This window comes from Humulus lupulus, chromosome 7, assembly GCF_963169125.1.
Source record: "Humulus lupulus chromosome 7, drHumLupu1.1, whole genome shotgun sequence".
NCBI lineage: Eukaryota > Viridiplantae > Streptophyta > Magnoliopsida > Rosales > Cannabaceae > Humulus > Humulus lupulus.
The window spans coordinates 29,408,341-29,424,715 of NC_084799.1; positions in this window are offsets into that span (position 1 = coordinate 29,408,341).

Genomic DNA, 16,375 nt, shown 5'->3' on the forward strand with positions numbered 1-16,375 from the left:
AACTTTGATTTTGGAGTTTGGAGAAGTTTGGATATGTTTTCGGGAGGTTTTAAAAGGGAGAAAATGAGGTTTTTGGCTGGGTTCGTGGTAGGGCTGCGGCTCTGTTCTAGGGCGCCATAGCCCAGGCTCGATGAAGAAGGTGAAGGTTGATGGTGGGCTGTACAGGCCGCGGCGCAAGATGGAGGGCCGCGGCGCTAGGCTCGGGCAGAGAAGGGTTCTGCCTCTATTTGGAGGCAGGCCACGATGCTTGGGAGTTAGGGTCGCGGCGCTTGAGGGTATTTAAGGCCGAAATGATGTTTTAAGCTTGGGAACTCAAACCTTAGGCCTCAGGATCATTCCTACTACCCGGATTGGTGGGGTTTTATGTCTCAAAGGCTAGGTCTTGGTTCTGGGATCGGTTTTAGAACTTGAACTCATTGGATCACCATTTGTGGTTGTGACTAGGTTATCACTAGAGGCTTGGAATCAGGATCGTGCTTATGGCTCGTTTATTGGTAACCTGTGCTTGGACCAAAGGTAAGAAAACTGTACCCCTTATGTGACATGCATGGTTATTCTTGATGCATGTTTGGTGTTTAAATGTGAATATTGGTAGCATACTGAATGCTTAGCAATCTTGCTCATTTGCATATGGTTATTATTGAGGCATGCTGGATGATTAAGTGTGATGCATGTGATGCACGAGAAACATGTGATTAGGGCATGCCATGAATATTGACTATGAAACTAATCAGAGCTTGAGTCTCTGTGTTTGTGCATGATCATAATTGTGCTAGCAACTATTAAGTAAGCATGCTGAATGCCCTACGTTTGAATATTTGACATATGACATATACTTGGTAGCATTGCTTACTTGTGCATGGCACTGACTAATTAATCAGAATTGGCAGAGGTGTCAGTATCAACTGTGAAGCTGTGACTCATTAGTCAAGTTTGACAGTGGTACTGGGCACTGGTCACACAGTGCTGACTCATAAATCAGGAATGGCGTTAGCGTATTCAATGCAAGCCAAGAAAGATTAGATCTAATCGACATCTACATTAAATGACTCAGAAGAGCATTAATGCCGGACCGACCTCAAGTTTGATGAAAACTGAAAGCGCTTGTGTGACTTACCCATCAGTCACTCATCTGTTTAAGCTAGTGACTTACTCATCTGTTTAAGCTAGTGACTTACCTAGAAGTCACTCATCTGTTTAGGCTAGTGTCTACCCATCAGTCACTCATTTGATTAGAGCCATTGCAGGAAAGCCCAGGTAACGGTTTCGTTACACGGCTATGGGCACCGAGCCCCATAGTGACTTGCTTGTCAGTCACTCAGTATGGTTAACAGAACCTCAAAGTGATATTCACTCATCTGTTCAGGGCAATAAGCTCTGTATGATAATTCTGATCATCGTTTGCATGGCTTTGGGTACTGAGCCCCGTAGTGACTTGCTTGTCGGTCACTCAGTATAGTTTACCAGAACCTCAAGTGTTAAATCACTCATCTGATTAGGACTGACTTGATAGTCATCCAATCAGGAGGGTAGGATTTCTTATCCTTGATTCCTCAGTATTATCTGAGTTTATTTGCATGCTTGAATAGGGCTATGTTTGCTAGGAATGCCAGATATGATTTGATATCATGATATAACTATTCATGAGCATATTGAGTTTTCTTGCTGGGCTTCGGCTCACGGGTGCTTTGTGGTGCATGTAAAGGCAAAAGAAAGCTGGACCATCCTTGAGTTAGAGAGCTTAGGTAACGATGTGTACATATGCAGCTGCTCGACCGCCACGACCACGGTTTGAAGGAGAGGAACTAGGGTTAAACCCTGTTTTGCCGCTTAGATCGGTTGGTTGTAAATATTTTCTTGTAATAGACTTTTAAATTATATTTTTGGGATCCCAATGTATACAGTAAACGTTCTAGTGAAACGTTATATCTTAACCAAAATTTGTATTCCCTAAACTGCTAATCATACTTAGTTACACGATTTTGGTCAAATGACTCGATTAGCGAGTTGAGCACTGTTTACAAGGCACACCGTAACGGTCCTTGGAGTTTAGGGCGTTACAACTTTCTTCAAGATAATCGTTGCCAGAGGTTCGGCCTCGATCCACTTTGTAAAATAATCGATCGCAACCACTACATACTTAACTCCACCTTTTCCAGTTAGTAATGAGCCTATGAGATCGATTCCCCACACCGCAAATGGCCATGGGATGGTCATCATAGTTAGCTCAAATGGTGGGGCTTGCGGGATTGTAGCAAACTGGTGGCATTTATCGCATTTCTTGACATACTCAAATGCGTCTGCCTTGATAGTGGGCCAAAAGTATCCTTGTCTTATAATTTTCTGAGATAGGCTATGCCCCTAGTGTGGTCTCCACAAAATCCTTCATGAATTTCTTCTAGAATTTTCCTTGCCTCGGGTGGAGTCACACATCGGAGTAATGGCATAAAGTATCCTCTCCGATATAACCTTCCTTCCACAATAGTGTGTCTGGGAATCTGATACATCAGTTTCCGAGCCTTTTTCCTTTCTGCTGGGAGGATGCCGGTTTCGAGGTAATCAACTATTGATTGGGGTCATCCAAGTTGGTTCAAAGTTAATCATGCAGACATCTTCCTATTCAGGCTTGCTAATATTGGGTGTCGACAGGTGCTCAATTGGCACAACATTCAGTGCATCGACCTCATTGGATGTGGGAAGTCTGGCCAGAGCGTCCGCATTTGAATTTTGTTCTCGGCGAACCTGCTCTATCGCATAGAACTCGAAATGTTCAAGTGTTGCTTTCACTTTTTCTAAATATGTGGCCATCTTTGTTCCACGAGCCTGGTATTCCCCTAAGATTTGATTGACCACCAACTGCGAGTCACTGTAGCAATGTATCACTTTAGCCCTGAGTTCCTTGGCTATTCGAAGTCCTACCAATAGAGCTTCGTATTCAGCCTCATTGTTAGACACTTCGAAGCCAAACCTCAAGGCGGAATGAAATCGACTTCCAATTGGAGCGATCAATATGATTCCTGCCCCCGATCCATTTTCGTTGGAAGATCCATAGATATAAAGTTTCCACAACTCGCAGGCTGGGGCTATAACTTCGTCATCAGTCATTCTCGTACATTCACAAATGAAGCCTGCCAGAGCCTGCCCTTTTATGGTCATTTTGGGATGATAAGTGATCTCGAATTGTCCGAGCTCAATATCCCATTTTAATAATCAGCCCGAGGCTTCTGGCTTTGATAAGACTTGCCATAGTGGTTGGTCAGTCAGCACATGGATGGGGTGTGCTTGGAAGTAAGGTCGGAGATTTTGAGATGAGTGGATTAGGCTAAGGGACAGCTTCTCCATTAACAGGTATCTCGATTCTGCCCCTAGTAACCTCTTGCTGACATAGTACACTAGTTTTTGTACCTTTTGATCTTCTCGAACGAGCACAACGCTGATGGCGTGCTCGGTTGTAGCGAGATATAGGTACAAGATTTCTCCTGTGATAGGTTTCGACAAGATGGGAGGTTCCGCGAGGTGCTTCTTTAGCTCCTGAAATGCAAGCTCGCATTCATCTGTCCACTCAAATTTTTTGCCCCCTCTCAAAAGGTTGAAAAATGGCAGACATTGGTCTGTAGATTTAGAGATAAATCTACTTAATGCCGCCATCCGTCCAGTTAAGCTCTGGACATCTTTATGCTTTCAAGGTGAGGGCATGTCGATTAACGCCTGGATCTTGTCAGGATTAACCTCTATTCCTCGCGTGTTCACTAAGAAGCCCAATAACTTCTCCGACGATACTCCAAAGGAGCATTTTTGGGGGTTAAGTTTCATGTTGTACTTTCGTAGCACGGCGAAGCATTCTTCGAGGTCGTCCACATGGTTATTGTTATGTTTAGATTTGACCAACATATCATCAACATACGCTTCCATGTTATTACCTATCTGCTTTGAGAATATCCTGTTTACAAGCCTTTAGTACGTGGCTCCAGCATTTTTTAGCCCGAAAGGCATGACATTGTAACAGTACAACCCTTTATCAGTTACAAAACTCGTATGCTCTTGGTCCGGAGCATGCATGGCTATCTGGTTATATCCAGAATAAGCATCCATGAATGACATAAGTCTATGCCCAGCTGTGGCATCTACGAGCTGATCAATTTGAGGTAGGGAAAAGCAATCCTTAGGGCATGCCTTGTTGAGATCGGAGTAGTCGATGCAAGTTTTCCATGTTCCATTAGGTTTCGAAACCAAGACTAGGTTGGCGACCCAATCAGGGTAGAAGGTGTCTTGTATAAACCAGTTCGCCTTTAATCTGTCGACTTTTTCCTTCAAGGCGTTCTTCCTATCATCGTCCAGGAGTCGTCGCTTTTGCTGCTTCAGGGGGAAGCTCTTGTCAATCTTAAGTGCATGGCTTATCACATTCGGACTTATCCCTACCATGCCCGAATGTGACCATGCGAAAACATCCTGGTTCTTCCTCAAGAAGAAAATTAATTGCTACTTTGTCTTTTCTGAAAGATTTTTCCCCACCTTCACATTTTTTGGGGGATCAACTTCTTTGAGCTTTACCTCTTCGAGCTCTTCTAGCGGCTCGAGGTCAGCCCTCTCTTCTACTCTAGGGTCAATTTCTTCGTCTATTTCGAAGATCGTCCCATCCTTATTCGGAATTACAACAAGTGCTTGTGCACTTGTTTTCCTTTGCCCTATCAAGGAAATGCGACAACATTCCCTCCTTGCAAACTGGTCCCCTTTAGAGTCCTGATGCCACTAGAAGTTGGGAACTTGATGGCCAAATGCCTCATAGACGAAACTTCCCCCAGCCCTACTAGGGCAGGTCTCCCGAGTAGCACATTGTAGGCCGATGGGAGATCCACCACGACAAACTCCATCATCTTGGTTATCGAGACTGGGTAGTCTCCCAAGGTTACAGGGAGTTCGATGGATCCCATATAGGCAATCCCTTCTCTTGAAAAATCTGTACAACGTCATTGCACAGGCCTTTAGGTCACAAAGTGTGAATCCCATCTTTTCTAAAGTGGCTTTGTAGAGGAAATTCACCGAGCTCCCATTGTCAATTAGGACTTGGTGCACCCTCTTGTTCGCGAGTTGAAGGGTGATGACCAGCGGGTCATTATGAGGGAACTGTACATGAGACGCGTCATCCTCAGTAAAATTTATGGGTTGAGATTCAACCCTTTGTTGTTTCGGAGCTCTGGGTTCGGGTTCGTAGGGAGACCCGTCACAGACTTCAGCTCATTCACATATCTTTTCTGGGCATTCCTGCCTGATCCTGCAATATAGGGTCCCCCCAAGATGGTTATGACATCTTCTCCATCAATCAGAGGGGGTCGTTCATCTTCCTGTGCTCGGGAGTTACTGTTCCGGGCAGGTGGTGCAGCTGCTACCTCTGGCTGGTGGAGGCCTGGTTGGGGTTTTGATTTCTTACATACTGTCTGAAATATCCTCTCGAGATCAGTCCTTCGATCTCATCTTTTAATTGTCAGCATTCATCGGTTGTATGTCCGATGTCTCGGTGGAACCTACCGTACTTGTTGGAGTCTCTTTTTGCCTTTTGGTTCCTCATGGGATCAGGTCGTCTGAAAGGGACCTGGTTTTCATTAGCCAGGTAGATATTCTCCGGAGACTCGTTAAGCTCGGTATACACTTTGTATATGGAGAAGTATCTTTCCCCTTTCTTCTTCTTCCCTCCTTTCGCCTCGGGGTTATTCCCTTCATTTTTCTTTCTGTTAGAGGATTGCCCCCGGGGGGTTTCGAAGTCATAGGATCCACTGAGGTCGAGGCAGAGTTTGTGTTTGTTGTAGTTACAAGCTGAGAGGTCATATTCAAAGCTGACCTCGCCTCCTCTACATTAACAAACTTCTAAGCTCTTCAATTGAACCCGGTTAAGGACCTTATAGGCTTCCTTTGCATATCTTCCTAGAAAGGACTTCCAGGCATTACTCCGGCTCGAATGGCCATTAAATGACCACTATCGTTGACATCACGATCTCGAGTGACTTTCAAGTTAAACCGTGTGAGATAACCTTTCAATGACTCATTTGGCTGTTTTCAGACATTGGTTAGGCAGAAGCCTCGGGCCTAATGCCTACCATGGCTTTGAATTGTTTCTTGAAATCTCTCGATAGTTGATCCCAAGAAGCAATTGAATGCCTTTTGTATTTTTCGAACCAGTTTTTTGCTGGTCCCGTGAAAGAGGCTGGGAACAGCATACACCTGAGCTCGTAGCCTACATTACTGGCTCGCATGATCGTGTTGAACGTGCTTAAGTGACTAGATGAATCTGAATTTTCATCGAATGGTGGGACATGAGGAATTCTAAATCCTTGAGGAAACGGGGTGCTAGAGATATACGGGGCAAAGGGCTCGAGTTCTTCGTCCTGTTCCCGATTACGTTCATTCTGCAAGAGCATGAATGCTCTTTCCAACTGTTCGATCCTTTCTTGGACTGGATCTACGGAAGGTCTAACCTGAATCAGGGGGAACTAGTTATCATTGATTACAACTTCAGTTTCCCACCTCAGTGTGGGATGCTTGCGTCCGTTAAGATGATCTCTCAAGTCTGGATTCGGGGGATTATCACATCCCCGATTATGGTTTAAATGCTCCCGTAAATCTGGGTGATCTCCTCGATTTCCAGCATACCTAGGCTCCGAGTTATATATACTCACGGACCTGGTGTCACCCGAACTCTCGCTACCATGGCTCGTTGAATGATTATTTCGAGATGGGTTTCCTGCTGGCCTCCTTCTCTCAATAGTCTGAGAACGAGACAACTGGCTCCTTGTGGGATGGGTACCCTACGCTCCCTAGCAGTTCCATCATTCCCATGCCTTCGCCCAGCTCGCCTTTCCCTGTCGCGATGGGCCAGTTGCGCATCTCTCTAAATTGGCGAGGGATGCCTTATTGGAGAAAGTGGCTGTCATTCATTACGGGGCCTAGAAGGCCCTAAATTTGCACAATAAGCCTCTGGCACATTCTGCGTAGCACCAGGATTTTGGGTCCGAGCCTCTGAGGGGGCTTGGTTATTCCCTACTCCTGCTGGTGCTTCTGTCGTTGGGTTAGCAGCACCTTCGGCCTGGTTACCTCTACGGGGCCTTAGTTGGACAGGCTACTCTGCTGGAGGCAGAGGTTGCTCCGCTCTTCAGGTGGCTGCATTTTTGCGCAGCCATCCCCGAGGCCTATGCGGTGGGATGTGAACGTCCCGCAGAGGCGGACCCTGGGCATCTTACGAAGGTGGGGCCTGAGCTACTTGCACTTCTGCAACTAGTCTGGCTAGCTCTTCATTGCATTTTTTAGCTTCTGCCAATTGCTTACGCAGTTGGCGATTTTCGAGCTCCACGATCGGGAGATATCTCTCGGGATTGTAGTACATGTCCTCGTCGGCCCTAGGAGCAGGTGGTCCTCGAGAGTCGGATGAAGCACTTCTTTCATCGGTATTAGGACTCACCATAGGCTGCTTTCCAGGGCGCCGGGGGTACTCACCTTCACCTAAAATTTCCTCCTCAGGAATATTGGGATCATTTGCAGCCATTGCTAATTCGATAGGCTTTCTGACTAAACAGACTCACACATTGTTTAATGCTTCTCAATGAAAGCACCAATTTGTTGACGCCGTTTTTCGTCATCTTAAATAGGAGAGCAATTAAACAAGAAAATATCAGCGGAAATGAACAAGGATGAACACAAGAGGTTTTTAACGTGGTTCAGCAGTTAAATCTGCCTAGTCCACTAGTCGGTGTTATTAGCACTTGGGAGTTTTCTGGAAACTTTTCAGAGAATAGTTGCCCAGAGTTTTCTCTCAATAAATCAGAAATCGATCTTTACAAATGGTGCTTCCTTCTCTATTATAGAGAAGGTTGGATAATTCATTCCCACATATCTCGGGAAGATATTCTGTGAATCAATTACTATAATGCTATTTAATGCATTATTCCCTATGTACACGGAAACGTCCCATAAAATGTGGGATCAGATAACAAATTTAACAATATCCCTTAAACATCGGGATTGTACAACAATAAATGTGTTCGCATGCAACCAATTAATTCAAATACAGGATTCATTACATCCTCGAGACAATCAGTCGATCTCGAGCTCGTCGCTTAACCTCGCCCATGCTCTGAACAAGTAAAACCTGACGAAGCCATCTCATTCGAGCCTACACTTCCCGAGCTCAAATCATTTCACCCGAAGGTAAGACATGTATCAGGGAAATACACGCGCCAAACCATGGTTATATGCGAGCTCAGAGCATGTTTGAGGCTACATATTCTTGAGCTTTTCGAGGTCGCTATTTACTACAAAGAGGTCCGACTGAAGGATCATATGACGTCCGTGCATATTTCGAGCTTACACCTAATAAGCCTAGATTTCGGGATCATAACTACCCATCTCGAAATCTGGGTGTAATAGAGTCACACTCTGGATAGGTGACTAATGAGTCATACTTTGGATAGGTGACTAATGAGTCACACTCTGGGGCTCTGCACCCTAAGCCATGTAACGTTTCAGTCACCTGAGCCTTTTGGCCCTGGCTCTAAGTAACTAGCCTTTAGACTAGACCAGTGCTTTTAGTTTTCTTCAACCTTGGGGTCGGTCAAGCATTTAATGCTCATATTGATTAGATCTAATCATTTCGTTTTGCATTAAACACGCTAATACCGCTCTTGACTCATAAGCCAATACCATATGACAAGTGTTAACACCATTATCATTTCTGACTAATGAGCCAGTGCTACTCACAAGTAAGCAATGCAACCAGGAATATATCATATGTCAAATATCCAAATATAGGGCATTCATCATGCTTACTCAACAATCACTAGCATAATTATGATCATGCACATTTATAGAGACTCAAGCTCTGACCAATTCCATATTCAATATTCATGTCATGCCCTAATCACATGTATCACATGCATCACATACTCGGTGGAGTTTTCTTACCTTTGGTCCAAGCACATGTTACTAACCCTTAAGCACGATCCTGTTTCCAAGCCCCATGGCGATAACCTAGTCACAACCATAATATAAAACCCCATAAAAATGAGTAAATAAATATTTCTGGATCAAGTACTAGCCTCTGGGACGTCGAATCCTACTCAACTGAGCAGTAGGATCGATCTCAGTCCCTTAGAATTAAGTTCCCATGACTAAAAACCCAAAACGGCCAAAACTGCCCTTAAGCATCGTGACCCTCCCCTAGCTTTGAGTCGTGGCTCGCCTCCAAACATAGGCCGAGCCCTTCTCTGCCTGTGACTAGCGTCGCACCTACCTTGCACCGCGACCCTAATTGCCCATCAACCAACTTCACCTTCTTCGTCAAGCCTGGGCCGCAGCGCCCAAGAACAGGGCCGCGACCCGACCACGAACCCAGCCATAACCTGTGTATTCTCCCATTTAAAACCTTCCAAAAACCTATCCAAACATATCCAAATCCCAAAATCAAAGTTCCCAAACATCCCAATTATCCAAAACTATTAAAACCCAAGTCTCAAATCATCCAAAAACTCATCCAAACATAAAATCCAATCAAAGCTTAAATACTTGAAAACTTAAAACTTGGATTACCTCCGATTAAGTCATTTCCCAACTAAATCCTCCGACTAATAAGCTTCTAATATTTCCTATAATTGTTATGCCTCGATCATTGCTTGAATCCGAGTCCTAAAACTTGAGTTTCCTTCGAAAATGCGATTGGTGTCAAAAAGGAACAGGAGAGAGAAAGATAACTTTCCGAATGTTCTTTTTATTTCTGTCAGGTTACTTTGAGCTTAAGTAACCTCAAGCAAATCCTAATGCTCGGGGTCCCGAAAACGCCCCCCAGGGGTAAAATAGTCAAAATTCCCAGAATTCCCTCCTGATCTCACTAACTCTCAATTTATCATCAAATATTTATTCCTATTTCCCAATATCCCAATAATGTGCTAAATATCCAAAATACCCCTTGACTCACTCCGAGTCAAGTATCGATACCATTGTGACTTTCCCACTAGCTTGCTTCCTAGGATCGACTCGTGTCGAGTAACCTAAGCATAACTAAATAATAATGAAGCACCACACACATGCCACATATATGCCAAATATACCCAAAATGGGCCAAATTATGAAAATGCACCAATTAAACAGAATGGGTCCACATGCATATTTAATAAACCTAAACATGCATATCAATTCATATTATGATATAACTCACATAATCACATAATGATACACATAAATATCATATAATCATATAATTACATAATTCGCCATCCTGCCCCCCTAATCAAAGCCCTAAGCCTTATTAGGAAATTTGGGTCGTTACAAAGACTGTGAACCTAGTGCCTGGTAAAGCACCTGGATCGACATAGGTCGCTATATGTTTAATCTGCTATCTGTTTAGGTTATTTATTACTGGATTGAATTGTGATATGTTATCTTTGAGTTTTCTTGCTGGGCTTCGGCTCACGGGTCATCTATGGTGCAGGTAAGGGCAAGGGAAAGGTCGACCAACCATGAGTTGGTGGAGAGCGTGGAGCGGTGATGGACCCAAAACGGATATGTTTTAAAAATTTATAACTCGCAAGTGCACGAATTGTATATGAAGTATAGTGTTCATGTAAGCACGAGATCGAACCCAAAGGAGTTGTCTAAAATCAAAAAGAGAACTATTTTAAACCAAAATTATTAAATTCTAACTTAGGTCCAAATATTGATGAGTTTTAATGTTATGAACATAAAATAAAAGATTGAAAATAAAGCTATTTAAGATAATAAAAATAACCAATAATGATATGAAAATAAGTGTTAAAAGAAAGATTATTAAGATACTGGAATCCACAAAATGTAAGTTTAATAATACTTATTACTATATTGATTCCCAAGTTTTAGTGATAGTTAAAATAAGTCAAACTATCATTTTCCAAATAGATTTATAATTTTAAGCACAAATTACTTATAAAAAGATAGGATTTTTCTTCACTTTTCAAAAAGTATAATTTCAAAGTATTTAATGTGAATCAACCTAATGAAACAACAAAAAATCAAATAACATTATTTATAAGGCAAAACATAATATTTTTGTTCTAAGCATTGGATGTGTACAATTTAATGACACATCTTACACAAAGAATATTATGTTTTGCAAAATAAAGAACAAAGTGCATTTTATCTAACAATCCAAAATATTAGATATTAATGGTGAAAGACATATATGAAGAAGAAAAATCCATAAACTTTGTTGCATTACAAGGGAAATCAACATACAACATAAATATTATCTAGTTATAAGTTGCTTCATCATGATCTTAATAATCTTATGAAAAAGATTAGAAGCACATAACTAGAATAGATTTACAAAATAAACAAAATACATACTTGAAAATGCTCTTCAAAAATCCCAAAATGGAAGAGAGAATGGTAGAGAGAAAATGGTAGAAAAGAAGATGGTAACAAAAAATTAAGCACCCTAAAATGGTCTTGAAATTCTATATTTATAGCCAAAATGAGAGCATTAAAATAATCAACTGAAATTAATTAAATTGATTAAATTAATTAAACAAAGTAAATATGTCATGTAGATGTAAATTATAGGGTGTAATGATGATTTTTTGTGGTGAAATATATGGAAAAATTAGGTAAAAAGTTGGCATTTTTGGACATAGGGGACAAAAGTACATTGTGGGCTCAAGAGGGTTGTTGGTGGCTAGCCAGGCGGCTGTGGCAGTAGCTAGGTCGAGTGGTTCGTAGGCCCAATTGGGTTGGCTGCAAGGAAATGGTTGAAGAGGAAACCGGAGGCTGGGCAATGGCCTGATAGCTGGGCAAGGGCCTGACAGCTGGGCTGAAACTGGTGCAGGCCTAGGTGAGGAGAAGGAAGAGCTTCGGCTGGGCAAGGGCCTGACTGGGCCTGGCGTGGGCTTCAGAAGGCAGGCGGGCCTTGGAGCAAGAGCTAGGAGACGCGAGCCTAAGTGGTTGTGATGTTTGGGGCTGGCTGGGAGGCTGCATGGTGGGCCGGATCTGGCCGTGGGCCAACTGGCTGGCAGGCCTCCTTGGGCCTAGGAAAAATGCCACTTTTTTTTTATTTTCTTTTAAAATTACACATCTCTCTTGTTTTTGCTCTTCTTTATTTTCAAGCATACAAAAATGCAAAGTTCATCCTATAAAATAAGTAAACATTAAATTATAATAAAATATTTTTAATTATAAAATAAAACATATTAAATCTATGAAAATATCAATTTACTTTGGCAATTAAGTTCAATAAAATTACATTTTTAACTTTTAATCCAAAAATATTAATTTCAAATAATTAAACTACAATATTATAATAAAATATCTATAAAAACACACAAAAGCATATAAAATCATGATAAGACTAATAAATTCAAAATTACTTAAAAACTTAATAAATTAATTAAAAACTCAAGAACTAAGCAACAATTAGCATATATGGTAAAATAACTCTATTTTGTAGAGTTATCAAGCGGCGTGTACATGTTCGGCCAACCTGGGCGGGGTTGTTTTAAGGAATATACTGTAAATGGTTGGTTTTGTCGCTTAGGTCTACTGTATCTTAACTTTTGAATTGTAATACATTTTTTAAAAAGTATTTTGGGATCCCGATGTATAACTTTTATGATTTTAATTAATGTCCAAATCTTTTAAATTAACGTTCATCAAATGAGTCTTTATTTCGATTTAAGCACACTTTTCAACCTAAAACCTCGATTAACGAGCTAATGGTACATTTATAAATCACATGGTAACGACTCTAAGGTAATAGGGCATTACATATGGAGAAAAAGAAGGCACTGTTTTTCTTTTCATATTTTTATTCGAACAAACTAAACACATAAAAGTAACTAGTTTAATACTACTTCAGCAAAACAATGATAACTTCAGCTTAAAAAATAATAATCATTTCCATTAATGAAATCAATTACTTCAATTCCAAATAATAACCAATTACATGATCGTGATTTTGCAAATAGGTCTAACAATCATTTCACACAGGCATAAAAACATAGAAAACGTTGTAGACAATGTATACCCAAAAGCTTTCCATGGAGCATGCATATTCCACATACCAAACAACATCAAAGTGAATTTTTGTGTGCATGGTGAAGACCTAAACATAAATTTTGTGAAGGCAGCGAAAGCATACAGGGTAAGATCATTCGAGCACTACATGCACGAAATAGACAAGATTGACACTCGCATAAGACCATATTTACAGAAAATTGGATAACATTTGGTGTAGATGCTATGCTCCAACAAGAAGATATACAGTGATGAAATCAAATATAGCAGAATCAATAAATGTTGCATTAAAAGCTGCAAGAACGCTACCAATCACTACAATGATGAAGGGTCTTCAAAGTTTAGTTCAAAAGTGGGTATGGAAAATGGAAACGAAGAAAATGGAGCATTCACACAAGTAACAAAAAATGTTGAAACCGTGCTCAGAGAAATTTTGTTCGAACCATTAAATTTCAGGTAACTAACATAAATTCCGCACTTAATATTATTTTCCAAGACATTCAGTAACCAGTTACTAGAAATCATCAAAGTAACCAGTTTCTAACATATATTCTTCTGCTAAAAAAAACAGGCCTTCCTAGTAAACACTATACTGTACCAAGTTGTGGTAGAAGACAAAGGAAATTTTCTGGTCAACCTAATTTAGAAAAGATGCGAGTGCAAAAGGTTCCAACAAGATGAAACACCGTGTGCACATGCAATAGCGATATTTGCAAAAACACGACTGAAAACATATGATTATGTTGCTGATTATTACAAAACTACAACTATGAAAGCAACATATGAGTCAACTATTCATCCTCTGCCAAATAAAAGTGAATGGAAATTACTAGGGACTTTAGACAAAATTGTCCGACCACCAAAAACAAGAAAACCGCCAGGTCGACCTAGAAGAAAAAAAATCTAATCTAAAGGAGAGCAAAAAGTGCTGATTAAATGTGGACGATACGGGCAACTAGGACACAATAGAAAAACATACAGAAATCAACCAATCCCAAAGGTGCAAAACCCAAAAATGTCAAAGAAATTAGACAAATAAGTTTTTAAGGACTACATAGACTACAATTTCAATTCATTCAATGGATAGAACAAAATTGTATGCTAATGTCAGACATTTTGGAAATTTGTTTTCCCCATTATAGAAACTGATGTATTTTTTAAGAATATAACATTTTAAATAAACTAGAGACTCAAATTCCTAGTTACCCATCAACACACAAGTTAATCAAAAAAATATACTTACTGTAACCAATTACTATAGTTATCTGTACCATATGACTTACACTAGCAAAAAATAAACTTGGGAAAAAATGATACACCACCTATTAATATAAATAAAAACCAATTACTTAATCACATATCTTTTACAAAAAAGATTAACAATTAATGCTCATACTCTAACAAAAAATACATCAAAATTAAGAAATAATAATAATAAAATATTGTAACCAATTACCTGTAACATTGAATTACACTAGCGAAAATTGAAGTAACTAGTTACCCCATCCTCATACAAACTTGTCAAAAAATGATACACACCTATTTAAAAATATATATATATATATTTACAAACTAGTTACTTAATCAATTATCTTTTACAAATAAATTAAAAATTCATAAATAATTAATGATTATACTTTAACAAACAATATTTCTAAAATTAAAAATAAAAACAATAATAAAAAATATTATAACCAGTTACCTGTAACATATGACTTACAATTTCAAAGACTGCAGTTTCCGGTTATCCATTAGCACACAAACTTCTCCAAAAATGATAGACACCTATATAAAAAAAAATATATACAAAACATTATCTTCAAAATTTAACAAAAAATTAACCAACTCTATTGAAAAAAAACATACACGTAATTATACAAAAAAAATATTGAACCAAAATGTGAAACCAATTCTTTACATTAACTAAAACAACTAAAAAAAAAAATACCCACAAACAAGTATAGTTCAAAGTAGTATCTACTTAAAAACCACAAATTTACTTTAAAAAATGTGAAAGTAATTACTACAACTTGAAAAGTCTACAAATACCTAGTTATTATTCTTCCTCCTCTTTGATTTCTTCGATGGACGCTCATCTTCTGTCTTGTACCCATCAATCTGCTTCTTTTTTGTCATGAGTATACAAGTTAATAGCAAGATTATCGCGATAGGTAGCAACTTTGGCAGGCATGTGTTGGGAATATATGACTTTACACTTTGCAAATCAACAATTAATAATGGGAATAATTCAATATTTGAAACCCTAAATGCTAAGAAAAAACCTTATTCAAAGTTTGAATACAAATCTTGATAGTTAAAAAAATATATTCATAATATGAATGTTGTTGTACCCCCAAAAAATACGAGCTGAATTACTCAACACGGGGTACAGCTGGCAGACAAGTGTATGAAGAAAGCGTACAGATAGAGCATCTTGTTAACTCTGTGGTGAATAGTTCAAGTCAAACTTGAAAGCTTACGAAAACCAGATAGTCTCCAGATTGCCTCTTGAGTCAACAACTTAGTTCGAGATGCGTGAGAGCCAGATCGCCTTCATGAAATTCTGAACGTGACCCATGTTAGTTCAGGTTAGTTCTTCGACACTCAACTCGAAGGAAGTGTTCAGCTGCGGAAGCTTGATCATGACACATAGTGAAGGATCCCAAAAGACTCACAGATTCTTTATACACTCATTAATGCTCAGATATTATGATGTATTTATTACCTGATATTGTAAGCATAGAATCAATAGACATTAATGTATTTATGTAAATGAGATATTACCCAAAAATGTATGTTATCATATTTATGCACGGTTACCCAACACTGTCCAGGCAGAATTTCCTATAAATACAAGGGAGAATGGACAATAAAGAGGATCGACATTTTTGTATTCTGAAACTCTCGTGAAATTGTCACATACAATTTCACGGTGAGAAACATACATATTAATAAGAGTGACTTATGGACTAGGTGGATTTTAACCACTGAACTATGTAAAAAGTGTAGGAAGGTTCTTGATATTTCTTACTTGTCTAATTGTGGTTTAGAAAAGCCTAATATCTCTATTTTCGAATTTCTTAATCAACTGTTGTCGGAAAATCGCGCCAACTAATTTGTGCTTTCGTTGACAGCATATTAGGCTTAATTCCCCATGCAAGTTTCACCTGGTGGTCACCCGATCTATGCGTGACAATGAGACAGAGCAACCTGAAGATCATGAGGCACATTGTGTGGCCATCCCCACTGGAGAAGGCTCATATGCACAACGTCATTCTGTAAAACAACATGTGGACCAAGACGATCCTGGGAGCTCAGCCTCACACCCACCAAATCCCCATCCTGGGTATCT